General features: G+C 45.5%; 1 protein-coding gene and 1 pseudogene across 1 annotated transcript in view; one reads left to right on the top strand and one right to left on the bottom strand.

The window, feature by feature from the left end:
• Positions 1-27,126, top strand: part of LOC126202982 (nuclear pore complex protein Nup88) — a 559,713-nt gene that overhangs the window by 200,807 nt on the left and 331,780 nt on the right. The window lies entirely within an intron of this gene.
• LOC126204788 (5S ribosomal RNA) lies at positions 2,410-2,526 on the bottom strand (annotated as a pseudogene).

The following is a 27,126-nucleotide window of genomic DNA, read 5'->3' as shown; positions in this document are numbered from 1 at the left end:
AAAATGTTGTGCGTGGGGCAGTTCTAAAGTTCTCAGTGTTACCCAGGTCTCCAGACTTACATCTGCAAACAAACAAAATTCAGTTACGTGTTTTTATATTTTCTAAGTGCTAATTAAAATTTAATTACTACCCCTCATAGATAAGGCCCTTCATCTCAGGAGATAGCCTGTCGTTTGTTCGATTTAATCGTGTTGCCAGTATTGGTCGCACAGTGGAAGTCCGCTATAGACGGTGCCAGGTGCGGATGACACTGTGATGTGCCTTTCGCTCGGTTTTGTTGTTTTGTTCGCGTTGGGCAGTGATGTATACTGCTATTTGCGTGGCCGATGACACCGCCTCGCCTCGGCGCGCCGTCCTCGTTGTCGGCGACAAGTATCTCGGGCGCAGCGCCTGAAAAGGATGAGTAAGAGGGACAGAGGGCGCCGTATAAAACGGCCCAATCTCCCGGGAGCACGCCACCGCCGCTGGCCGGTCACGCATCCTCCTCGCTATCACCTTCCGCGCAAGGAAAATGGGCCCATAATTTCTTTCCGTGGCGTGCGCAGGATGAAACACGGCGGCCGACTCAATTACTGGTCTTTGATCCACTGTAATTACTTTTCTTGGCTGAATATTTCGTTTCATTACTGACAGTCCCCGTGCTGTCATCGTATCCGGTGCTTCTGAGAGAAATAACTAAGTAACCTGAGCTGATGACACGGCATGGCTGGTGGAAACCGCCCTCCAAACATTCTCGTTTCTCCGTCACCCACCTTGTTTCCACATTCACTGACTGGTACAGGAATCGAATCGAAATTCTAAGTCAGTCTCTCACGGTCGAATTCATTGTATTCCAAGCAGAAGGTGGCATTCGTGACATCAATTCAGAGTAGTGTCATAATGTCATTTCGTGAATGTATTCATGCAGCAATGGTCAAAGAGAGGATGGCAATCATTTTCCTCGTACTTTGGAATCCTGTTCCTCATTCTGGTACCTGTATTTACGTTGGAAATGTACGGGGCTACTATAAATTATTAATTCGTTTTCAGATATCTGTATTTATCAAAGTATTACATGTACAGGTATAACTGGCAGATGAGCAGAGCTGTGAATTCACCAAGTTCGCATTTTGCGCTTTACAAATGTTCCACGAGTGCTCCTTGGGTCGCACGACACAGGTCCAAGCGGCAGTCAGATTCGTTCCATGCTTTATGTGGCAACACCTTGTCAATAGTCATCACAGCAGCATTGATGGTTTCTCTGAGCTGTTCCAATGTTCTTGGTAGTGGAGGTACTTAAGCACAGTCCGTAATATGTCACAAGGGGGGGGGGGGGGGGGAATAGAGCCCCATCATCTTCACGACTCTGCCACATTCAACGATACGGAAGTTCTTTTTTTAAGGTAGCGACGAACATCGATTCTCCAGTGAGGTGGTGCTCCGTCTTGTTGGAAGATGAAATTCTCAGAATCAGCAATCAGTTGGTGGAAACGACATTTACAACATATCAAGGTAAGAGGTACCTGTCACAGTCTTCTCACAGAAGAGAAAAGGCCTATACAGTTTCTTCTGCAATAGTGCACAGAAAACATTAACGTTCGGCGAATCTCGTTCATGCGTCGCAATTTCATGAGTGGGTGTTCTCAGCGTCTCATTTTCTTACGTTGTGACGATTATCCTTCCCAGGTAAATGGAAGGGTGCTTCGTCGCTGAATATCAGGTTGGAGACGAAATATTCATCCTCAAGTGCTTCTTGCATTCTGATGCAAAATGGAAGGTGCCGGCCATAATCTCCTACTTTTAATGTTTCACAAGCTGTAGAAGGTACGTCGCAGAATCTTCCACATATTTGGATACAGTATTCAAAAGTTCGTAGCTTGTGCATACCGTTGAATTTTAAGGACTACTCTCATCCTCTCCACGGTTGCAGATGGCACACTTGGTCGACCGGTATTGTCGACGCCAACGCACAAAGCCCTGCTTACATGGCGGTTCTTTTGCATCATTGTTTCCGAATGCACAGAATGTACACTGCAATGTTAGAACAGATAAAAATCTCGTACTTTCTAACACACAAAAAATCTTTTCTTCCTTTGATGATGTCATTTTGTCAAGACACCGCAGTAGCAACACCAGCCGATGAACACAACACAAACTGTGAGTTTACGGTTCTGTTCGTTCGTAAGTCATATTTGTACATCTAATACTTTGGAAAATATAGGGCTCTGAAAACGAATGAATCAATTATAGCAAAAGCAAGCTCTCCGTCTTCAGGCCATCCAATCCTCAGTTGAGGATGCGGATAGGAGGGGCGTGTGGTCAGCACACCGCTCTCCCGGTCGTTCGATGATTTTCTTTGACCGGAGCCGCTACTATTCGGTCGAGTAGCTCCTCAGTTGGCATCACGAGGCTGAGTGTATCCCGAAAAATGGCAACAGCGCATGGCGGCTGGATGGTCACCCATCCAAGTGCCGGCTACGCCCGTCAGTGCTTAACTTCGGTGATCTGACGGGAACCGGTGTATCCACTGCGGCAAGGCCGTTGCCAATCAATTATAGTAGCCCTGTATTATGATTCTTGATGTGTCCTCTATTTCATCTGAAGACAGTATGGTGATACCGACCAGCGGCTGGGTGAATCGGTAATTGCATTGTGCAATGGTGTAATTCTTGTGGTAAGAAAATAAAAGATTAAAAATAATTCATCAAATAATCTCAGTTGAAATTTTATCCTTTCCCTTAGTCTGCTTTCGCAGGCAGTCCAACATGTTTCCTCGTTTTGTACCGACTCACATAGCGCAGGATTGTACAGTAGTAGCGAATCTACCCAGAAATGCGCAAGTGATGCTCCCTCCCTCACTCTCTCTCCCTCACTCCCTCCCTCCCCTCCCCTCCCCTCCCCTCCCCTCCCCTCCCCTCCCCTCCCTCCCTCCCTCCCTCCCCCCTCCCCGTGATGTACGCCCAAGTGAATCTTAAGTACCCGAAGATGAGGAAAGCGATGATAATGTGACGTGGATCGTAAGTAAGTAAGTTTATCTTGATACTGATGGTGACTTTCATGAAGTTACCGTAGTCTGCCCCTGAACTAAGATTCTCGTTTCTTCACATACCGCTCGACCAATAATGGAATTCGAATGTTTTCGCCCAGAGGCAGTACAAAAGGTGACTCCACTAAAAAAATAAAAGATTGAAAGATTTATCATCGCAAGAAGTGAAGGCACTTCTCGGAGTAATATGAATGCGAAGGTCGAATCGGATGATTATTTTACCGAAGACTGTCGTGGCGACCAGCATTCTTCTAGGATGTATTGTTTCGCCTTACAGATAACAACTGCGGCTATTACCTACCCAGGAACAGCTGGGAAGAAAGTGATTGGCAAAAAAATAGGAATAGAAGTAGTTACTGGATGAAATTTGTAGCTTCATATATTTCAGCCATTGTTACCGCACGCTGGTGAACAGCATGGCCAAAGAAACACGTGTGAGGGATGGAGCGCGGGTGCCAGGCGTCGTACGGCATGAACCAGCCCAGAAGCCTGGGGAAGGCTGGTGCTCGCCGTTAGGCTGTCAGCCGGCAGGAGGCGCGACAAGTACTGGCTGGCTGCCCGCGGGCCGTTTCTGCTCCTCCTGCTCCGGCGGTTGGTGGGCACCCACGCCGAAGACGGCAGCGCGTAATGAGACACGCCGGCTGGGGGATTACACTCGGTATTAACGGCACGGGGAGTGTTTCTCCAAGGTGACGCATAAATACGGCCCGATTATTGTCGTCCGCCGCAATTACTGGGCCTGCGAGGGAAGGGGGGTGGGGGGGGGCGTGAGAGTGAGTGTGAGGGGCGGCGGCTTCCGCCACGCCTACGCCGAGCGCTCCCTTTACCCTGTGCGGCCTCTGTATCCGTCCGTCGCGCCTATCGACGTACCTGTCGCTTACTTGGGACGGGCAGTAGCAGCGAAAAAAAACATTGTAACGTTTACTTGAGTGGGCCCAACGCTGGGTGCTAAATTAGTTGTGGTTTTACTGGCCCTGCAGTGATAAACCGCTGTTATTTGAGTCTCCTGTCAAGTGAGTCTAGGCGCTACAGTCTGGAACCGCGCGACCGCTATGGTAGCAGGTTCGAATCCTGCCTCGGGCATGGATGTGTGCGATGTCCTTAGGTTAGTTACGTTTAAGTAGTTCTAAGTCCTAGGGGACTGATAGCCTCAAATGTTAAGTCCCACAGTGCTCAGAGCCATTTGAACCAATGAGTCTTCTTAATGATTGCTGGCACAAAACCACAGAAGTTAAACCAACAACGACCACATTTAAAGAGCTGGGAATCATATGTAAGGTGGTTAAAAAATTGTCACATATTCCTCCAGAACGTAGTATTTTTTAAAACTGGAAGAAAAGTGCCCATAATGATGCGCCCGGAAACCAGCACCGTGCTCTGTCCCGAAGAGCCAATAGGGACATATCGTCCGTCTTGTCATCCTTGGCCAGAGACATAATGCGGATGCGGTATGGAGGGGCAGAGGGTCAGCACATCGCTGTCCCGGCCGTTGTCGGCTCCCTTGACCTTGGAGCTGTTACTTACCACTCAAGTAGCCCCTGAGTTGACATCGCAACAGTGAGATAGTATCAGGAATGTACACAACTGGCCATTAAAATTGCTACACCACGAAGACGACGTGCTACAGATGCGAAATTTAACCGACAGAAAGAAGATGCTGTGACATGCAAATGATTAGCTTTTCAGAGCATTCACACAAGGTTGGCGCCGGTGGCGACACCTACAACGTGCTGACATGAGGAAAGTTTCCAACCGTTTTCTCATACACTAACGGCAGTTGACCGGCGTTGCCTGGTGAAACGTTGTTGTGATGCCTCGTGTAAGGAGGAGAAATGCGTACCATCACGTTTCCGACTTTGATAAAGGTCGGATTGTCGCCTATCGCAATTGCGGTTTATCGTATCGCGACATTGCTGCTCGCGTTGTCGAGATCCAACGACTGTTAGCAGAATATGGACTCGGTGGGTTCAGAAGGGTAATACGGAACGCCTTGCTGGATCCCAACGGCCTTGTATTACTAGCAGTCGGGATGATAGGCATCTTACCCGCATGGCTGTAACTAATCGTGCAGCCACGTCTCGATCCCTGAGTCAACAGATGGGGACGTTTGCAAGACAACAACTACCTGCACGAACAGTTCGACGACGTTTGCAGCAGCATGGACTATCAGCTCGGAGACCATGGCTGCGGTTACCCTTGGCGCTGCGTCACAGACAGGAGCGCGTGCGAAGGTGTACTCAACGATGAACCTGGGTGCACGAATGGCAAAACGTCATTTTTTCGGATGAATCCAGGTTCTGCTTCCAGCATCATGATGGTCGCATCCGTGTTTGGTGACATCGCGGTGAACGTACATTGGAAGCGTGTATTCGTCATCGCCATACTGGCTATCACCCGGCGTGATGGTATGGGGTGCCATTGGTTACACGTCTCGGTCACCTCTTGTTCGCATTGACGGCACTTTGAACAGTGGACGTTACATTTCAGATGCGTTACGACCTGTGGCTCTACCCTTCATTCGATCCCTGCGAAACCCTACGTTTCAGCAGGATAATGCACGACCGCATGTTGCAGGTCCTGTACGGGCCTTTATGGATAAAGAAAATGTTCGACTGCTGCCCTGGCCAGCACATTGTCCAGATCTCTCACCAATTAAAATCGTCTGGTCAATGGTGGCCGAGCAACTGGCTCATCACAATACGCCAATCACTACTCTTGATGAACTGTGGTATCGTGTTGAAGCTGCATGGGCAGCTGTACCTGTACACGCCAACCAAGCTCTGTTTGACTCAATGCCCAGGCGTATCAAGGCCGTTATTACGGTCAGAGGTGGTTGTTCTGGGTACTGATTTCTCAGGATCTATGCCCACAAATTGCGTGAAAATGTAATCACATGTCAGTTCTAGTAAAATATATTTGTCCATTGAATACCCGTTTATCATCTGCATTTCTTCTTGGTGTAGCAATTTTAATGGCCAGTAGTGTATAGCAGCCCAGACACGCTGATCAGTGAGCTACGGAGGCCGACTAGAAGAACGGTACGTGTTAAGATACGGCCAATCATTTCTCTCATTCCCATTCGTCTACCGTGTAGGAATACAGATAATGTGAAATGTAAAATTTTCCCGGCGAATTAAATTTTCCAAGAGATTTCGGGATTGCAGCCGGTCGTCGTTAACTTCAGTCCTCTGGACACCTATATGTCGTCTTCACGTGAGCCATCGTAGACTTCGGTGGTTCACCTGAAGGTGAATGGCATATGTCCGGTTGAAGTATCGCGGAGCGAAGTTTACGACGACCGGCTGCAATCCCGAAATCTCTTCGAACAAATACAGATAATTTTAAACAAAGGGTAATGACTGCTACATTACATATACGTAATTTACAGAACTTTCAAGTTGGTGTTAAAGCCGGTAAAACAAGTAGCTGAATGAAAGCTCGTTTATCATTGTGTAATTTTCACAGTCGGTTGGGTACTGCGGGTCGGCGTCGGCCATTACACTTTGTCAATCGTAAACTACAATAACTACGTGTAACAGCAGTAGAGGCACCAGAAGATGCAATTGAAAATGTTGTGGAACTGGTAGTGCGAATCTACAAGGACTTTAATAAATATAGCTACTGTGGATTAACACGCTTTCATTCTTTTATATGTTCATCAGTTTTACGCACCTTAACATCTGTATTTCATTGCTTGAAAGTTCTGTAAACTAAATATACGTAGAAGAGACACTACAGGCAGTGGTGCAGGTGGTTACTACGCCATCCTGACACATCCTTCAGGCCTTCTTGGCAGTGAACCACGCACTCTTCAGATCCGGTCGGACTTCGCCACAACCATTGGTCACAGGCTCCTGTAACGTCTGCACATTGTTGATGGGTTGGACGTATACCTTTCCCTTTAAATGTTCGCATAGCCAGAAATCGAGTCGATTTAGGTGCAGCGAACGGGAGGCAATGCTTACGGACTTCCTGGAGCAATCCATCGCCCATGAAATGTTGCGGTGAGGTATTTCCGCGCGATCTACAGAAAATGGGATGGTCCCCATCATGTATAAACTACAGTCGTGGTCTTTCTGCGAGGGCAACATTTTCAGTAGTGCAAGTAATTCATTGCGCAGGAATCTGCGATACACAGCACCTTTTTAATCTGTCTGCTAAAGTGTAAGGGCCTATGAATCTGTCAACGACTATCCCTCCCATTGCATTGATACTGAAGCAATCGAGTGCCTCATCTCAGTGATTGCTCGAGAATTTGCATCTCCCAACATAAACGTGTTCTGGCAATTTACTACGCCGTATCTTTTGCATATTGCATCATCTGTAAATAAAATGCAGGCTGTGGACTGCGGATCTTCAACGGCCTACATCGCAACAGGTATTGTTTTTTCAGACAGATTATTATAGGAATTTTTCTTACGGAATTGACGCATACTATCATATGTAGCAATATGTGTCACCTTTTTTGAGCACCCTGTATATTAAAACAAAGAGCATTTTAATTTCTATTTTCTGTGGAATAAAAAATATAGAAATTGTCCCTATACATATCATCGTCGCATAACTAGGACGGATATTCGTTGCACGCTGATGATTCCATGAGGAGCCCTGATGCATAATCCATTAAAAATGATTGTCAGCTAATTGACGTGTGGCCCCTACTGAAATGCGAGATATCCTCCTTTGTGCTATCGACAGGTAACTCAAGTTTCGTTATAATTTTTAAGTGGAATATACTAGAATTGATTTCATTCTTTTACGAATAGATCACTGTGAAGAAGAAGGAAGGGGAGGAGAAGGATAAAAAGAAGGTGAAATAAGAGGTTCTTACACAGGTGAGATACAAAACATTCACCGGGGCTCAGAAGCTCGGTATATGCGTTCAGGAATTACATGGCTGATCGAATCACTCCGTAGTCGTTGTTGGTGGTGGTGTTGTTGTGGTCGTCAGTCTCGAGACTGGTTTGATGCTGCTCTCTATGCTACTCTAACCTGTGCAAGCTTCTTCATCTCCCAGCACCTACTGCAACCTACATCCTTCTGAATCTGTTTAGTGTATTCATCTCTTGGACTCCCTCTACAATTTTGACCCTCCACGCTGCCATCCAGTACTAAATTGGTGATCCCTTGATGCCTCAGAATATGCCCTACCAAGTCAAGTTGTGCCACAAATTTCTCTTCTCTCCAATTCTATTCAATACCTCCTCATTAGTTATGTGGTCTACCCATCTAATCTTCAGCATTCTTCTGTAGCACCACATTTCGAAAGCTTCTATTTTCTTCTTGTCTAAACTATTTATCGTCCATGATACACTTCCATACATGGCTACGCTGCAAACAAATACTTTCAGAAACGACTTCCTGACACATAAATCTATACTCGATGTTAACAAATTTCTCTTCTTCAGAAACGCTTTCCTTGCCATTGCCAGTCTACATTTTATATCCTCTCTATTTCGACCATCATCAGTTATTTTACTCCCCTAATGGCAAAACTCCTTTTCTACTTTAAGTGTCTCATTTCCTAATCTAATTCCCTCCACATCACCCGACTCAATTCGACTACATTCCATTATCCTGGTTTTGATTTTGTTGATGTTCATCCTTTATCCTCTTTTCAAGACACTGTCCATTCCGCTCAAGTGCCCTTACATGTCCTTTGCTGCCCTTGACAGAATTACAATATCATCGGCAACCTCAGAGTTTTTATTTCTTCTCCATGGACTTAAATACTCGCTCCAAATTCTTCTTTCGTTTCCTGTACTGCTTGCTCAATATACAGATTGAATAACATCGGGGATAGGCTGCAACCCTGTCTCACTCTCGTCTCAATCACTGCTTCCCTTATCTGGTTTTTGTACAAATTGTAAATAGCCTTTCGCTCCCTGTTTTTTACCCCTGCCACCTCTGGAATGTGAAAGAGAGTATTCCAGCCAACATTATCAAAAGCTTTGTCTGAGTGTACAAATGCTATAAACGTAGTATTTCCTTTCCATAACCTAATTTCTAGCAGAAGTTGTGGGGTCAGTATTGCCTCACGTGTTCCAACATTTTCGGGAATCCGAACTGATCTTAGACAAGGTCTACCAGGTTTTCCACTCTTCTCTAAAGGATTCGTGTTAGTATTTTGTAACCGTGACTTATTAAACTGACAGTACGGTAATTTTCACACCTGTGAGCACCTGCTTTCTTTGGAATTGGAATTATTATATTCTTCTTGAAGTCTGAGGGTACTACGGCTGTCTCATACATCTTACTCACCAGTTGGAAAAGTTCTGTCATGGCTGCCTCTCCCAAGGCTGTAAAAAGTTCTAATGGAATTTTGTCTACTCCTGGTGTCTTGTTCCGTCTTAAGTCTTTCAGTGCTTTGTCAAATTCTTCTGGCATATCATACGTCCTCTTCCATTTCCATAATATTGCCCTCAAGTACATCGCCCATGTATAGGCCCTCCACATACTCCTTCCACCTGTCTGCTTTCCCTTCTTTGCTTAGAACTGGTTCTCCATCTGAGCTCTGGATGTTCATACAGGTGGTTCTCTTCTATCCAAAGCCCTCTTTAATTTTCGTGTAGGCAGCATCTATCTTACCCCTAGTGATATCCTTACATTTGTCCTCTAGCGATCCCTGTTAGCCATTTTGCACTTCCTGTCGAGCTCAGTTTTGAGACGTTTGTATCCCTTTCCGCCTGCTCCATTTACTGCATTATTATATTTTCTCGTTTCATCAGTTAAATTCAGTATCTCCCCTCTTTCCCAATAATTCTATTAGCTTTCCTCTTTTTACCTGCTTGATCCTCCGCTGCCTTCACTGTTTCATCTCTGAAATCTACCCATTTTCTTCTACTGTAGTCATACTTGAGAAGAAAAAAATCAAAACTTTTAAGTTTTAGTGAAACAATGGCACAATTTAAACGGATTACAGTATATACTCTTCATCCAAAGTGGCGCACTGGCTCAGGCAGTGAAAGTACACAACCTGTTGAGTAAGATCGTGGTCAGGTTAATCAGTAGAAAAATGTGTTTGACAACAAACGAAAACATGTACACACATCATATATTAACAAAGAAAAATACAATTACAATTAATAAACGTCCAATCACCCGCACCGACGATGATTGCTCGTCACCTCCGAGAAAGGCTTGAAACCAAGTAGGGGCCTATTCCGCGTATTCACCTGAAAGAGACCTCCAAATGCGTCGATTTTGCGTCGACAGGTATTTCAAAGTGATCTCTTCTCCTTGCAATTTCTTTTCTATGTAAGACCATACATTTTCAATAGGATTAGCGTCAGGCGACTGTGAGGGCAAATCCAGTACCTGCACACCTTTCTCCTTTTCTCAGTCGCTGCAAAGGTTTGCTGCGATGCTTCGGATCGTTGACCTCCCCGCAGTATCCAATCTTCATTTTTGTCGATGAACCAACGTTTAGCAGTCGGCATTAAACATCTTTGATAAACGCGACGCGTAAGCTGCACTCCTGCCGTTTCTTGTGTATCTCAGTCAAGAATTCAAAATAAACTTATGCTTTCTTGGCCATTGCATGAAGGACAAAGGTTTCCTGTGTTCGGCTGTGAAAGAACTAAGGCAGTATCTTTTACCATCAGTGAGTAATGCCGGCCGCGATCTTTCTTGACTGAATTTATTTCTATGGAGAGAGGTTCTGTCCCGTCCTTTTGGATATCCTGTAGTTTGTCAATATCATTTCAGGGGCGGTGCCTTCAGAAAGATAATTGGAGAGTCTCTTCCCTATGTAGCCCCCTTCTTTTCCTATAATATTTATTGTAATGGGTATCAGGACTATTGTAATTGATATCAGAGACTAGGGTTGTATACGAAACACCTGAGACAAATGTATTCCTTTGTTTTCTATTTCCTATGAAATGTAAATGGCTAGGCCTCCCGTCGGGTTGACTGGTCGCCTGTTGCAAGTATTTTTTTTTTTTTTTTTTTTTTTTTTTTTTTTTAAGTTGACACCACTTCAGCGACTTGCATGTCGATGTACATGATATGTTGATGAAGACAACACAACACCCAGTTTCCGAGAGGAAAAAATCACCGATCCAACCGGAAATCGAAACCAGCTTCCTTGCGTTGCATTGTGCCACACTGACCACTCAGCTATTGAGGCAGACTTCTATTTCCAATCATTATTATTAATTATCTCGATGGAAACCTGCTGCTTCACTACATTACGTGAGAACTGGAGTGCATATGTTGTTAGTGCTGTGTTATTCAGCTTTTCGTTACCGGCTATATGTCTGCACCGTATCCCTTCCCGCCGGCGCGTATTAAAGCGTGCTTAATAAAGTGTGAGGGCGATTTTTTAAAACACGGTGGCCGAGAGTGGATTGAATTGGAGCACGCAGCGGATAATTGGGCGGGCATCAGCAGCGAGGCAATCAGTGATGCGGCGCCTGTCGGAACCGCCCGGCCCTAATGTCTCCTTGGCGTGATGCGAGGTGTGGCCCGCAGGCCTAATTAAGCGACACCTCGCGATGCGTGTGGCCGGCCGGGGCGCCACTTCCGTGCGCGACGCGGCTGATCCGATCAGCCGCAGCGAGGCCTCCGCCCACCGTCCCACCATCACGATCCTCGGCTGACAGCGCACCAGAGTTTTTGGAGACGTCGCCGCGCTTTGCGAGCAACGCTGGACTTCTTATACTGTCACGGTCGCCAGACTGCCAGTTCTGTCTTGGCCGACAAACCGTGTGCGTTTTTGTTGCCGGGGTGGCCGAGCAGTTCTAGGCGCTACAGTCTGGAACCGCGTGACCGCTACGGTCGCAGGTTCGAATCCTGCCTCGGGCATGGATGCGTGTGATGTCCTTAGGTTAGTTAGGTTTAAGTAGTTCTAAGTTCTAGGGGACTGATGACCTCAAAAGTTAAGTCCCATAGTGCTCAGAACCATTTGAACCACTTTTGTTGCAGACCGATAATATCGAATTATAGTCGTAGAAACATTTGGAAAGTTTTGAAAATTCAGATATTAAATCCAACGTTTGATTTCTTTAGCATGATCACTGGAATGATAAACTGCGGGGATGAAGGATCTCATACACAGTAGAATCGCTTCGATGTTTAAGTACTCTTCCAAATTGACCTTTCTTCCCAACACTAGCTATAGCATTTTTAGTTCTATTATCGTCAAATTCATGGTTTAGAACGTTTGACTATTGTAATTTTTATTAACATCACGACGCCATTATCCCTACGTTAATTTCATGTCATTAAATACTTGATTCTGTAATGAATCGAATTCCTGTGTATAAAATAGCTTCAAACTTATGATTGATTTACAAATGATTTAAATTTTTGACGTTAAGCATCTAAGCGAGAGAAAGTATAGAGAAGGTTTGAAATTATGTTCAGAGTCGCTAATGCCGTCATTATCAAACACTGGTTGATGAGCAGAGGTTGGGTAATTTGCACTACGTTATGAGCGAAAACTAGTTCTTCACGCATCATAACGTTTATGACGTCGTATTTCCCGAACTACGAGTCGTTCAGTGATATTTCTATGGGTGCAGGATTCTTCTTACACTCCTGTCAAACATTCCCAGGCCAGTTTCGTGTTTAAGTGCTCAATGCTTTGGTAATTGCTGGACAGACGCTCTCACACGCGCAACATTTCCTGGGTTTGTTTTAGTCCGAGGTCGGCCAGTAGATTTTAATTTCAGTGCATAACCCGATGCTTCATAGTTCGATACACAAACTCGAGTAGTTTGTGTATCACAGAATCGGTTTTACGAACAACACGATGCTCGCCTACGCAAGCCATTGCTCGTACTGAGAATGGCACGTACACCGCTGTAGATGTATACACCCACCGCTTTAGTGCTCCCACAAGTCATTGGCCTTTCCAAATACGGGAGGTCTTTGTGCCGGATCCTGTAGAATGTAGAGCCCAGTTTTGCTCTGCGGTACATCTATGGGAAAATACGTTCAAATACTGCAGTTCTTTAGTGTCTTGTGAAATGATTGTTTCTGTGTTTTGAAAACAGTAAGCGCAGGAGCGGAAAAAAGACGTGCATTCTAAACGTTGCGATGCTCAAGTTTATTTTTCTTTTAGTGGTGGCACTAAACACTGCGCCACGTAAGGACTGGAGTGTTCATTAAAGCGGGTATCGATTCTGCAGTGAAGCCCGCGACGCTGGAATGCGGAATGAATAGCTGGAACGACCTCCACGGCCGTTTAAAGCGTCAGCGCTGCCGTCCCGCGGGCGCGGCGTCGCCAGCGCGATATATTTGTGGGCGGACAGTGTCAGTCAGAGAGACGGGCGGCCCGTGGAATGCCACACCACCGGGGCGACGCGACGCCGCTGCCGGTCAGCGCCTGGGGGCGCGGCCGGTCTGCGAGATGCTGGTCTCCGCCCCCCAGCCATCTGCTACTGTGCACGGCCCCGCTCTGCCGCGGCGCCGAAATTATTTCGTGGCAGCCGGGACGGCGTGAGGCACGGGGCTGTAAATTCTGCCCGCCCGGCCCGGCATACCCCAGAGGTCGGCACGCCGCCGCCGCCGCCACCGCCGCCGCCGGATAATGTGTTATTAATGAAGGACAAGAATTTCATTAAAGATTGTTTGTGTATCAAAATGTCCAGTAAATTATGTTTCCTCTCTCTCCTCGCTCTCCGTTTGCCACCGTTTAATGATAAGCCCTTTTAAATGAGGGGAGGAGCGGGAGGCGAGCTAGCCGAGGGTTGTCTCGAGGGGCGGAGCCCGTGTGGTCCTGTCTTGTCCTGCGTCCTTTGCGGGGCAGGTCGCTAATGCCAGATGTGTCATTACTGTAAAATGCGTCGGGCGTCAGACGCGAGACAAGATAGCTGTTGGGAACCTGTGAAGCGTCAACGACGCCAGTTAAACATTATTAGAGTTCAGTGACTTACTCACAGTGTTTGTAAGTCGCCGTCCTTCTGCAACAGCCTCGGCTGTTGTATAATTCAGCTGCGTATCGGATTCTAGCCAGGTTCAAAATGGCTCTGAGCACTATGGGACTCAACTGCTGAGGTCATTAGTCCCCTAGAACTTAGAACTAGTTAAACCTAACTAACCTAAGGACATCACAAACATCCATGCCCAAGGCAGGATTCGAACCTGCGACCGTAGCGGTCTTGCGGTTCCAGACTGCAGCGCCTTTAACCGCACGGCCACTTCGGCCGGCTTCTAGCCAGGAGGTGCTGTCAGCAACCCCGGCAGACCGGCGGCGGCTCAGCGCCGAGTGTTTATCGCGCCGGCTGCGGAGTGTACTCGCCCCACTCCGAGTTCTACGTTAACCCAGCCGCGATGTACCGCGTGTCGGTAGTCGTGTCGTCAACCCGTGATAGGTATCAGCGCCCGAAGACGCCTGAGAGTTGAACGGGAACACGCACCACAAGAAGCTCCGTTGCTGGCTTCTGCGTCGAAATCCGCACCGCTCTGCGATGTGGTGTTGTCGGAAGACGGTCAGTTTCTCCGTCAGTAGATGGTAGGCGGTGAGCAGCATCAAGTTCACCTGGTGGTGGCCCACGTCTTGGGTATGTCTTCGTCTAGTTCATAGATAGTGTAGGAGCATCTAGGACACACGTTCACGACAGTACCGTAACCAAGGAATCGATTGCTATTATTGTGAATGCCATCGATCCCAATGATCAACTCATCACAAGACCTGGAATATCAACAAAAGTAAAACAGTGGTAATGGGGTGTAGTAGAATTAAATAAGGCGATGTTGATGGAACTAGTTTAGAAAACGAGACACGAAAAGTAGTACACAGGTATTGCTATCTGGACGGAAAAATAACTATTTGGGCAACAAAATACCTGATGGTAGCAGAAATAGAGAAGTTACATCAGAGTGGCAATAGCAGCTAGAGCATTTCTGATAACTCTTTTTTTTTTTAATTAAATATAAACTCAAATATCAGAAAGTCTTTTCCTGGCATTTTAGACGGAAGTGAAACATGAAACAATAAAGTATTTCTTAGAAGAAAACAGACATTTGAAGTGTGCGCTAAGAGGAAGAATACTGAAGACTATGCGGGTAGATCGAATAACTAATTAGGAGTTACTGAATCGAAATTGGAAAAAACTAAACTTTATGGCACAAGTGGACTAAAAGAAGAGATTGATTGATAGGACGCATCATGAGGCATCAGTGAGTGGTCGATTTGGTAATGGAAAGAAGTGTGCTAAAAATTGTAGACTCAGGCTAAGACTTGAATACTGTCAGCAGTTTCAAACGGATGTAGGCTGCAGAGAGAAAGGGACTTGCTTAGGCTAGACTATAGTGAACAGCTGCATCTAACCAGCCTGTGATCAGAAGACCACAACACTTGCTGTTAGATCCCCAAATTCATTACGTTCTTTACGATCTGGTGCTCAAGATATTTCATATGAAGTCACAATAGCTATAGTTTAGTCAGCTTTAATTACTGGAATTGTTAAGTTTACTTCGTATTCGTGAAAAGTCGGCTTCTACAATGGTGTTATTTTTTAAGTAAGAGGAAAAAGTGTAGATTATATCACAACGGAGTATTGAACAAGAGGAGTTGACGTGTCTTGGTCTGCGCAGGAGTACGAAAAAAAAAAAATCCGGATAAGTGTGAGTACGACTCGCCCACCGAGGGTTCCGTAAAAAAATCATGTTTACAGATAGCTAACACATCCCAGGAATCAAGAATCTCGATTTCTGTTTGTTACCGATATACAATGAAGAGCCAAAGAAACTGGTATAGGCATGCGTATTCAAATAGGCAGAATATGACGCTACGGTCGGCAAAGCCTATGTAAGACTACAAGTGTCCGGCACAGTTCTAAGATCTGTTACTACTGCTACAATGGCAGGTTATCAAGATGTGAGTTTGGACGTGGTGTTATAGTCGGTGCACAAGCAGTGGCACACAGCATCTCGCAGGTAGCGATGAAATGGGGATTTTCTCGTACGACCGTTTCACGAGTGTACGGTGAATATCAGGAATTCGGTGAAACTCAAATCTCCGTCATCGTTGCGGCGGAAAAAAGATCCTGCAAGAACGGGACTAACGACGAATGAAGAAAATCGTTCAACGTTACAGAAGTGCAACTCTTCCGCAAATTGCTGCAGATTCCAATGCCGGGCCATCATAAGTGTCAGCGTGCCAGCCATTCAAGGAAATATCATCGATATGGAGTTTCGGGGCCGAAGGCCCTCTCGCGTACTCTTGGTGACCGCACGACAGAAAGCTTTACGCCTTGCCTGGGCCCGTCAGGACCGACATTGGATTGTTGATGATTGGAAACATGTTGCCTGGTCGGACGGGTCTCGTTCCAAATTGTATCGAGCGGATGGACGTGTACGGGTGTGGAGACACCCCATGAATCCACGGACCGAGCATGCCACCAAAGGACTGTTCAAGCTGGTGGAGGCTCTGTAATGGTGCGGGGCTTGTGCAATTGGAGTGATATGGGAATCCTGATACGTGTAGATACGACTCTGACAGGTTACACGTATATAAGCATTCATCACCTGCATCCATTCATGTCCATTGTGCATTGCGTCGGACTTGGACAATTCCAGCAGGATAATGTGACACCCCACACGTCCAGCATTGCCACACAGTGGCTCCAGGAACACACTTCTGAGTGTAAATACTTCCGCTGGCCACCAAACGTCCCAGACATAAACATTATTGAGCATATCGGGGATGCCTTTCAGCGTGCTGTTCAGAAGAGGTCTCCATCCCCATGTTCTCTTACTGATTCATGGATAGACCTGCAGGATTCATGGTGTAGATTCCCTCCAACACTACTCCAGACATTAGTCGAGTCCATGCGACGTCGTTCTGCGGCACTCCTGCGTATTCGCAGAGGCCCTACACGATATTAGGCTGGTGTACCAGTTTCTTTGGCTCTTCATTGTAGATACAGGCCAGATATAAGTCAACCCGCTCCTGAGAAAAAGGGCTTTAGCAGACTGACACAGACGCAGTCGGATAACAAATGATGATAGAATATTTTTTTCGTGCGATGTCATTACAAATTAACAATTTTCAGATTTTTTTCTTTTAGTTTTATCGCGAAACCTTGCTTCTTGCCAAATTTCATGATTCTAGGTCCTCGGGAGTACCCTATATGTTTTGATTAGTGAACTTGCGAGTATCAAAATATGTGACATAAATGGCCTAACTTTTGATTTCATTGACGTAGAAGCTTTAATTTTTGACGTTGTTAAGGGACTGTTGACATTAATATATGACATAAATTTCAATTCCGTACAAGAACTCATTCGTGATAAATAGGGTTTTTCACAGACGAACGGACGGACACTAATGTGATCCTGTAAGAGTTCCGTTTTTTCGGATTGAGGTATGGAGCCCTAAAAAGGAAAGTTCAGTTGGCACCCAAAGTATTGTAAGGATTTTGTTGAAGTAGACGGAATTAACTCTACTTTCCCTCCCAGATAAAAGACTGATTCGTGCCAGAATTGCAATGGGACGCGAGTGCGTTTAGTTTGCCTTCCGCGTGGCTCCAGACCGGAGCAGCAGTAGCAGCAGCAGCAGTCGGGCGTGTTCGGCGCTCCCCACCCTCAGGGAGGCGCAAAGCTGTGACGCGGCTGCAGCCAGCTAGCCGCCTACGCCGCCCCCGCAACAGGCGGACGGACGGCCGGCCGGCCGGCGCGGCTCTGTTCGCGGCGTTCCACAGGCCGCTTCCCTTCCCTTCCCTTCCCTTGCCGGCTCGGCTGCGCGGCAGTAGGCGATTTATGGTCGCGGCCCGCTAACGGTATATTAAACCGCCGTAAATACACGCTAGCAAATGGCGACAACGCGCCCCGCCGCGCCCTACCCAGCCGCCATCATCGCCGCTTCCCGATCTTTTCCGCTCCCTCCCACCCTGCGTGCGCTCTACGTCGTGTTTGTGCACGCTTCCTGTCCGCTGTCCCTGAGCTCAGAGCCATTGCGGCCACGTATCCTTCCTGCGCCAGTCACCGGACTGACGAATGAAACAAGCATGCTTATACTTACTTCGATGCGATCTTAAGCCTGGTTTTCCGAGGAACAGGAATTTTACGCCGCGCGAAGAGGTCAGGGTTTCTTTATTGTTATTATTATTATTATTATTATTATTATTATTATTTGCAACTATTTCACTGAAAACTATACCTTTTATAAGCACGTAACACAAAACAAAAACCTCAAATATATACAACCACAAAACAGTTTTCATATATTCTAGTGAGTTACAATGCAAGTAAATTATGGAACCTCACACAAATCATTGTCTCGTTCTGTATTATTTGTTGTAATAGTGCTGCTCATCAGTAAGGTCATTCAACCGCGCGACTGCTACGGTCGCAGGTTCGAATCCTGCCTCGGGCATGGATGTGTGTGATGTCCTTAGGTTACTTAGGTTTAAATAGTTCTAAGTTCTAGGGGACTGATGACCTCAGATGTTAAGTCCCATAGTGCTTAGAGCCAAGTAAGGTCATTCGGTGAAAAACGAAATGCTCCAGTGGCAATGTCGTAACGTGACCAAGAGTTGTTGTGGACCTGTCAGTGGTGGACCTCGGGAACGGAGCTAACGGCAGGTCGAGTGACTCATCATGATGATCTAATTAACTGGCACCTTATTGACGCTGTGGATTTCACACTTCCGCCTCTGTGACCATTCGAAAAATTATAATCTTGGTCTGCGTAATGGAATCTGTCTGGACGTTTTCCACAGTCATAGCCATGATTTTGAATAACATGTCTATTTTATCCTCTTGTGGTGGTGGCTTCGGGAGCTCTTCTAGGCAGTTTGTAAAGTGAAGTCTGTGCTCTTGCTTCTCATTTAAATATTTAAGTAGGACGACAACTTTCCTTCCTCCTTTCGGTCGAAGGAAGTTGGCATGCGGCTAAAAGAGGTGGTTCCGACATTTGTTGAGATTCGGGGGAAAGTGTTTCGGATTCAAATTATTTCTGGATATTTATCATCAGTGTTGTTGCAGAGGCTATTATTGGTTTCCGCCGACACGCGAGGGCACCTTTCCATATTTCCAGTATGCGGAATAACGTGTGAAAAAAGCGTTTTTTTCATCTTGCATACCTTGTAGAAATCCCAGTATATCCCAGTAGAGGGCTGTCTTTCTTTGCAGCAGATTCTGTGATACCTTTTTCTTCTTTTCTGTCTGTTCTGTGGCGATCACGGATACTCTTCCACCGTCATTGGCACTCCGTCACTAGAACGCCTGGTGCAGTGCATTCGACGCGTTCGGAACCAGTGGTCCTATCATGTTTGACGTAAAGCGCTGGCGCACTACGCACTGCTCTTGTGTCCGAAAACACCTTCAACCTTGGGTCACTGCTGTGTGGACAACGCAGTAGGCCGGGCGCATTACGTACTACGCAGAAGAAAATTCCTGCTCCTCGGAAAACCTGGCTATAACTAGGTGCTTTCTGAATATTCTACGTGGTGGAGAAGTAGAAAGCGCTCAGTATTTTCCCCGCATACTTTGTTCGACACGTCATGACAACAGCATAGCACGCAGCCGGAATCTCGTGTAGTTTAGAAGTTCCAACCGTACAGAAGCATTTAATAACATTTTGAAAAACATTACCTTTACTTCATACATTTTACTGTCCGTATTACAGTTGTGTTGAATCTCAAAAGAAAGCGATTTAACAACAATTGCAAGGAGTCAATATTAACCCATAAATACTCAGGCTGATGTACTGCATAAATCACTTCTCCTTTTTGCTTATTCTCTGAAGAAACTTTGTTACTGTACCTTGGCGATTCACCTGTCAAGACCTTGGCGATTCACCTGTCAAGTCAATGAAGTTGGTAAACTTGGCTGCTGTGCTTTCATTCCCACATGGTGCAATCCACCAATGTACAATACGTGGAAAACATCCCGTGACGTCACCTGTTGCAAGCAGTACACCACGCGAGTGTTTTTTTAGCGGCTGTTAACAGCTTTGTCAGTAAATTCGTCCTGGTGAGCTATTTATCCCTCGTTCGTACAGAGTACATATTATCATGGAGTAACTTCATGTTTGTGCAATGTTGTGTAAATATATTTCCGCGTGGGTAATCATTTTATAGCAATTTTGGTCAATTTTTATTATGTATTTTGTCATTATCGTTTTACGTTGAAGGGAACATGAAAGCGTGCTTTATTTCTACTGCAGGACTTCGAGTAAGCGAAGTATTTCAGTGGAAACTATGGAAGTGTTGCATGAATAAAATCCAGACACGGACGATGGGAGTGAGGAGGCAATAAACTTCAGTGACCATGTGGTAGATTCACAACACAACACTACTTCAGATGATGAAATTAACCAAAAGATCAGAAAACAAAAAGTAGTAAGTCCCCAACCTGTCATAACATGGCAAAAACGAGCTCCAAAAATAAAGTGAAAAACTTTACTGGCACCTAAACCTTATACTCGGGATATACACAATGAAGTTTCTTCAATATGACGATGACAGTGAACCCTGGTCGTCGGGTTGTTGAAGGTGTAGCATCATTCGTGTGTGGTGTGGCATTGTCATACTATAGGAGAGGGTACTCCATGTGTGGACGAGCTCTACGAATTCGAAACTCGATTACAGCACGCTTTGTTTCTCACGCACCGACATAGGTAAGTTACACGACGCCGTATTACACGCTACAATTCGGAGCCCTCTTGTGGCAGAGGGTTACAAATACGTAGACATGAAGAATAAAGACGTAGAATGTTAAAATTGTTTATTTTATTTTAAGTGCTTTAAGAATTTCACATTAAAATTGAAGGCATTACTTTTCAGCACACTTTCCTAAATTTGCCAGTGATACGTTTGTGTGTGTGTGTGTGTGTGTGTGTGTGATAAGTTATAACAAAGAACTTGAGTCACTAATTGTGTCAACACCATTATTTAGAATTATAATTTACATATTCTTCAATTTCTATACAAGTGACAGTAACATGAGTAATTCTGATCATGACACTCACACACACAATCACGCATAATAGCCAGCTTTTGGTACCTAAACGAACCAGTTACTGAAACGGTTACAAAACGGATCATGCGTGACAGAATGCTCGCTCAAATTGACCACTGAGAACGTTTAGTTCGCGGTCAAGACTTGCATAAGACGCCAGGCGAATTTTGGATAGTTGAAAGTCACAATTTACACACAAAAATCGGAATTTTGCGTGTTCGTCTTTCTCACACGTTCGCGCTTAGTATGCGGCACTCCACGATCAAGTTTTGTTCATTATTCGGTCAAGTTTTGTTCATCATTCCGCAAAATTATTGCATCGATTCAGAGCTAATGTTCGCGTCTGAACATGATGATGGCTGAGCTCCGCTGTGGGCCACAAAATACCCGCGAACGTACTGTTCCGTGATTGGATGATATACATCATAGCCAATCGGGCACCATTAGTAAACCGCGCCTTCCCGCTTCTTTTATTACGAACCAATCACGACTTAGTAATATTTATTAGCAAGTTAATACAATACATGTATAAAGCCACAAATATCGAAATAGCTCCCTGTGTAAATAACTGAGGTTCGCAGGAGAGCTTCTGTAAAGTTTGGAAGGTAGGAGACGAGATACTGGCAGAAGTAAAGCTATGAGTACCGGGCGTGAGTCGTGCTTCGGTAGCTCAGATGGTAGAGCACTTGCCCGCGAAAGGCAAAGGTCCCGAGTTCGAGTCTCGGTCGGGCACACAGTTTTAATCTGCCAGGAAGTTTCATATCAGCGCACACTCCGCAGCAGAGTGAAAATCTCATTCTGGAAACTGAGTTACTGTAGTCCGCAGCTCGTGGTCGTGCGGTAGCGTTCTCGCTTCCCGCTCCCGGGTTCCCGGGTTCGATTCCCGGCGGGGTCAGGAATTTTCTCTACCTCGTGATGACTGGGTGTTGTGTGATGTCCTTAGGTTAGTTAGGTTTAAGTAGTTCTAGGGGACTGATGACCATAGATGTTAAGTCCCATAGTGCTCAGAGCCATTTGAACCATTTTGAGTTAATGTAAAATCTTTGTTTTTCCAAGTACCATAAACTGGCTAGTTACACTCTGCAAATTTCCCCTGTGAGTATGGTTATCTGTCTTTGTTCTGACATAACTCCCATGCTACCATTTATTAGTTAATAGAAATAACAATTTTCGTTTACTACATTATTTACATTCACATCTTCAGCCACATTAATAACTAAACGTATTAAATGAGAAATAATTAATAGAAGATATAACATTTATAAAATATAAATAATTTTTTCCGAAATATATTATTAAAAATTTTATGGTCGGTAAGATGCTGTCACCATTCGGCCGCAGCCGTAACTACATGAATCAGGCTACTGGAGCAGATCGTACATCTGTTACGAGATCGCCATGACTCATCTCTGCAGAAAGCTGCTCGCTCGTATTAACTGATGTGCCCGCGATGTAAAGGCACTACGTCCCAAACAGTAGTGAGCCAAAAATTGATCCTCGTGGAACGCCATTTCATTTTTCTGCGCCATTGTAACTGCGCTGGACCGAAGACTGAACCTTTTGGAACACTGTTTTCATTTCAACCGGTGTTTACGTATTTAGCGGATGCGCCGCCAAACAAGTGAGTGTGAGAGCACTCATCGGCAAGGTGTGGGCGCGACGCAGTCGGCGCGGCGTCGCCTGCAGATTGCCGCGCGTCCGCTCTCTGTCCACTAATAAACTCGGCGGGCGCGGCCCTCCGCCCCGCACCGGAGGATAAGTTAGAGGCAGCTGGCAGGAAAGCGCGCACCGCCCACATGCATAATACATGGCGCACATATGGGAAGCCGCCGGTGATAATTTATTTCATACTTCGTTATCGTATTAATAAGCGGCTCTGCGACTCCGCGCGTCCCCGAGGAGAGGTTTGTCAGCATCCGGATCCCGCAGTCTCGCCCCCGAACACGGCTTTAAATTTTCACTGCAATTGAACATTATTCTCGCTTCCTGGCGCTCGCTCGCGCACGCCTCTCGTCTGCGCGCCACTGCCGCCGCCTGGCGACGGGTTTCCTTTCGCAGCCGAAATGAAGCGTCTGTGCGCGCCTACGGGCCCGTCTCCCTGTTGACAGCCCGGTAACTGTTATCTTCCGAAATGAAAGTGCCGCGTTGACAGCACCACCGAAAAGCGAGTTGTCAGCTGAATTTCCATTTCGCATATCTTTTTCTGGAAACAGCACGGTGTCTTCGTTCCGCGTGCGTGCATGCGAAGAGTTTTATTGTTCTTACACGGCTAGGGTGTTTGTCGTTCTTCAGTCGTACTGCTCATTAACTACACACAGACGCCAGTATATTGTAGCGGTATTTAACATTACAGACCAGACACTCATTGGAACATTTATTTGTAATCTTTCACATTTGGTAAGCATGATAGCGTTCGGAGATGTTTAGCAAACTCGCGTATCGTGTCGTTTCTGGAAACCCAGAATCTACTCTCTAGGAATCAACATGGATTCCGGAAACAGCGATCGTGTGAGACCCAACTCGCTTTATTTGTTCATGAGACCCAGAAAATATTACAGGCTCCCAGGTAGATGCCATTTTCCTTGACTTCCGGAAGGCGTTCGATACAGTTCCGCACTGTCGCTTGATAAAGTAAGAGCCTACGGAATATCAGACCACCTGTGTGGCTGAATTGAAGTGGAGAGACGTCTACAGACCTTAAAGTAACTTCTGGCGTGCAACAGGGGAGTGTTATGGGACCATTGCTTTTCACAATATGTATAAATGACCTAGTAGATAGTGTCGGAAGTTGCATGCGGCTTTTCGCGGATGATGCTGTAGTATACAGAGAACTTGCAGCATTAGAAAATTGTAGCGAAATGCAGGAAGATCTGCAGCGGATAGGCACTTGGTGCAGGGAGTGGCAACTGTCCCTTAACATAGACAAATGTAATGTATTGCGAGTACATAGAAAGGAGGATTCTTTATTATAAGATTATATTATAGCGGAACAAACACTGATAGCTGTTACTTGTGTAAACTATCTGGGAGTATGCGTACGGAGCGATTTAAAGTGGAATGATCATATAAAATTGTTTGTAAGGCGGGTGCCAGGTTGAGGTTCATTGGGAGAGTCCTTAGAAAATGTAGTCCATCAACAAAGGAGGTGGCTTACAAAACACTCGTTCGACCTATACTTGAGTATTGCTCATCAGTGTGGGATCCGTACCAGGTCGGGTTGACGGAGGAGATAGAGAAGATCCAAAGAAGAGCGGCGTGTTTCGTCACAGAGTTATTTGGTAAGCGTGATAGCGTTACGGAGATGTTTAGCAAACTCAAGTGGCAGACTCTGAAAGAGAGGCGCTCTGCATCGCGGTGTAGCTTGCTGCTCAGGTTTCGAGAGGGTGCGTTTCTGGACGAGGTATCGAATATATTGTTTCCCCCTACTTACACCTCCCGAGGAGATCACGAATGTAAAATTAGAGAGATTCGAGCGCGCACGGAGGCTTTCCGGCAGTCGTTCTTCCCGCGAACCATACGCGACTGTAACAGGAAAGGGAGGTAATGACAGCGGCACGTAAAGTGCCCTCCGCCACACACCGTCAGGTGGCTTGCGGAGTATAGATATAGATGTACTCGGGTGGATGGAACAGGCCAATGTAGCTTATTGCAGAAAAAAATTTTGGCATATGCCTCACTTTGGCTAGAAGCTTAAGAGTTAGAATATGTTTTAATTTTCCTCGAGACATAAATAAACACGGGTTTAGAAATCATCACTCGTACGAAAGTCAGTTCGCCCTTTTCTCTCACGATATGTTGGAATAATGAAGGGCAACAGGTAGATTCCATGTTCTTAGGTTTTAGAAAAGCTTTTAACGTCGAACCTCGCTGCAGATTATTAACGAAGATCTTAGCGTGCAGCTTAGGTTCCCAGGTATGTGAATGCCTCGAAGACTTCTTAAGTAATTGAACCCACGTGCATTATCCTCGATGGTGGGTGTTCATCATATACAATGGTAACGTTAGGAGTGACACAGTGAAGTGTGATAGGACTGATGTTTTCTGTACTCATAAATAATCTGACGGATAAGGTCGACAGCAATCTGCTGCTGTTTGCTGATGGTGCTGTGGTTTACGGTAACGTGTCAAAGCTGACTGACTGTAGGAGGGTGTAAGACGACTTATACAGAATTTCTAGTTATTGTGACAAAAGAAAGCTTGCTCTAAATGTGGGTTAATGTAGATGAGTAGGAAAACAATTCCGTAACGTTCGGATAGTGCATTAGTAGTGTACTGCTTGACATAGTCACGTCGTTTAAGTGTCTGGGCGTAACGTTGTAAAGCGAAGTGGAATTGAACGAGCGCATAAAGATAGCAGTACGGTTTATAGTGAGAATTTTAGGAAAGTTTAGCTCATGTGTAATGGAAATCTCGTGTAGAACATTAGTGCAAGCCATTTTTGAATACTGCTCGTGTGTTTGGATCCCCGACAGGTCGGATTAAAGGAAGACATCAAAGCAAGGGAAGATTGAAACTGACTGCAGAACGATTCTACTGCTGCCGACCAATGTTTCATGGAAAGATTAGGAAGACAAGGGAACTTAGAGGTCGTCCGGAGGGATATACACAGTCGTTATTGTCTCGTTCCATTTGCTAGTAGAACAGGAAAGAAAATGACTAGTAGTAGTGCAAGGTACACTCCGCCATGCACCTTGTGGTGGCATGCGGAGTATGTTTGTGAATATAGAAAACTTGTTCTCCCGATAGAGCATTTCCTTTCAAGTGAAAGGCAATTTCCACACTGAAGTGGGCGTCCAATGTAATAAATAATAATAATAATAACTTCGTGTGGCTCACTGCCCTGGTGCAAGCCTTTGTCGTAGGTTGTGTTCGAAAAATTAACAGCATAGAGACAGACGTCCTGCAAAATGATTTTTAGGTGCTGCAGAAAGTGTCATCACTTCTGTCTCTAAGCTGGTCGTAGGTTGTGTTCGAAAAATGAACAGCATAGAGACAGAAATAATGACACTTTCTGCAGGACCTGACCATTATTTTGCAGGACAATGCTCAAGCACGTACAGTGCAAGCTGTTACTGATTTGTTTGACTGATGGGGCTGCTAATTGCTATACCACCTACTGCACTCACCTGACTTAAGTCCTCGTGAGTTCAACTCGATTTCTAAACTGAAGGAAACACTTCACGGCATTCGCTTCAGAAGTGTTACAAATTCGTCGGGCAATAGATCGCGCCGCTCGAGCTGTCAACACAAATGGCACTGCTAAGAGTGTCCTATTACTTCTACATCGCTGACAACGGCTTATACACAATGCTGGTGACTACTTTGAAGGTCAGTAAAACTTTGAAACACGTATTTATTTTGTACGAGCTGTAAATATATAGTAGCCACTATTAAAGTGCTAACCCTTGTATAAAAATATAATGACGAGAGAAAATTAACAACAATTAACGGAAAGTCGTTTCTTTTTCAGGAAGTAAGAGGAAATGGAAAGAACAATAGAAAGAGAAATAACATAAATCAATTTGCCACTCTTACAAACAATACATAGAGAAGGTGATAAGTTCTAATCTTGAGTAACATCTAGTAATCTCACTGGCTGCTGTACGTCCAATTTCCTCTCCGCAGTAGCTTTAGACTTCTCGTGGATCCGGAACCAAGTGGACTGTGCAGAGTATTCCCCTTTTTTCCACCTGTGTAACAGATAAGGTACTGGAGATTCAGTCTCCCTTTCAAACTCGACTACGGATCTTCATCTGCTGGTTTTGCTGATGCTGCAGCTGCTGCAGGCGATCAGAATGGAAACAGTGAAACTTTGTGGCGCAGCATGTGGGCCTACTCTTGTGGAACATCTTAATGTCCCCTTTCACGGAGTGAATACTAACAACGGTGTGCTTCGAGGCATCACTCGTTAGGAGTTCGGCACAGTCTGCTCAAACCTGCTGACCTCTCAGCCCCAATAACAGACTCTTCAACGAATTATCATTTTTCTATTTACTTTTAGCAGCGGCAAGCAGGGAAGAGTACTACAGCTTTATTTATTTCACCGTCACAGATCGTACATTTTCACACACATCATTTTGGTTTCTGTTGTTGTTTCTTATCACAGACAGTCATATCCACGTGCGGAAGGATCAAACTGTCGCAGATACGCGTTCTAGTGAAATCTCTCGACGAGAGAGAGCGAGCT

This window comes from Schistocerca nitens, chromosome 9 (assembly GCF_023898315.1).
Source record: "Schistocerca nitens isolate TAMUIC-IGC-003100 chromosome 9, iqSchNite1.1, whole genome shotgun sequence".
Lineage (NCBI taxonomy): Eukaryota > Metazoa > Arthropoda > Insecta > Orthoptera > Acrididae > Schistocerca > Schistocerca nitens.
The sequence above is the reverse complement of the archived record's forward strand: the minus strand, read 5'-3'. Positions and strand labels throughout refer to the sequence as shown.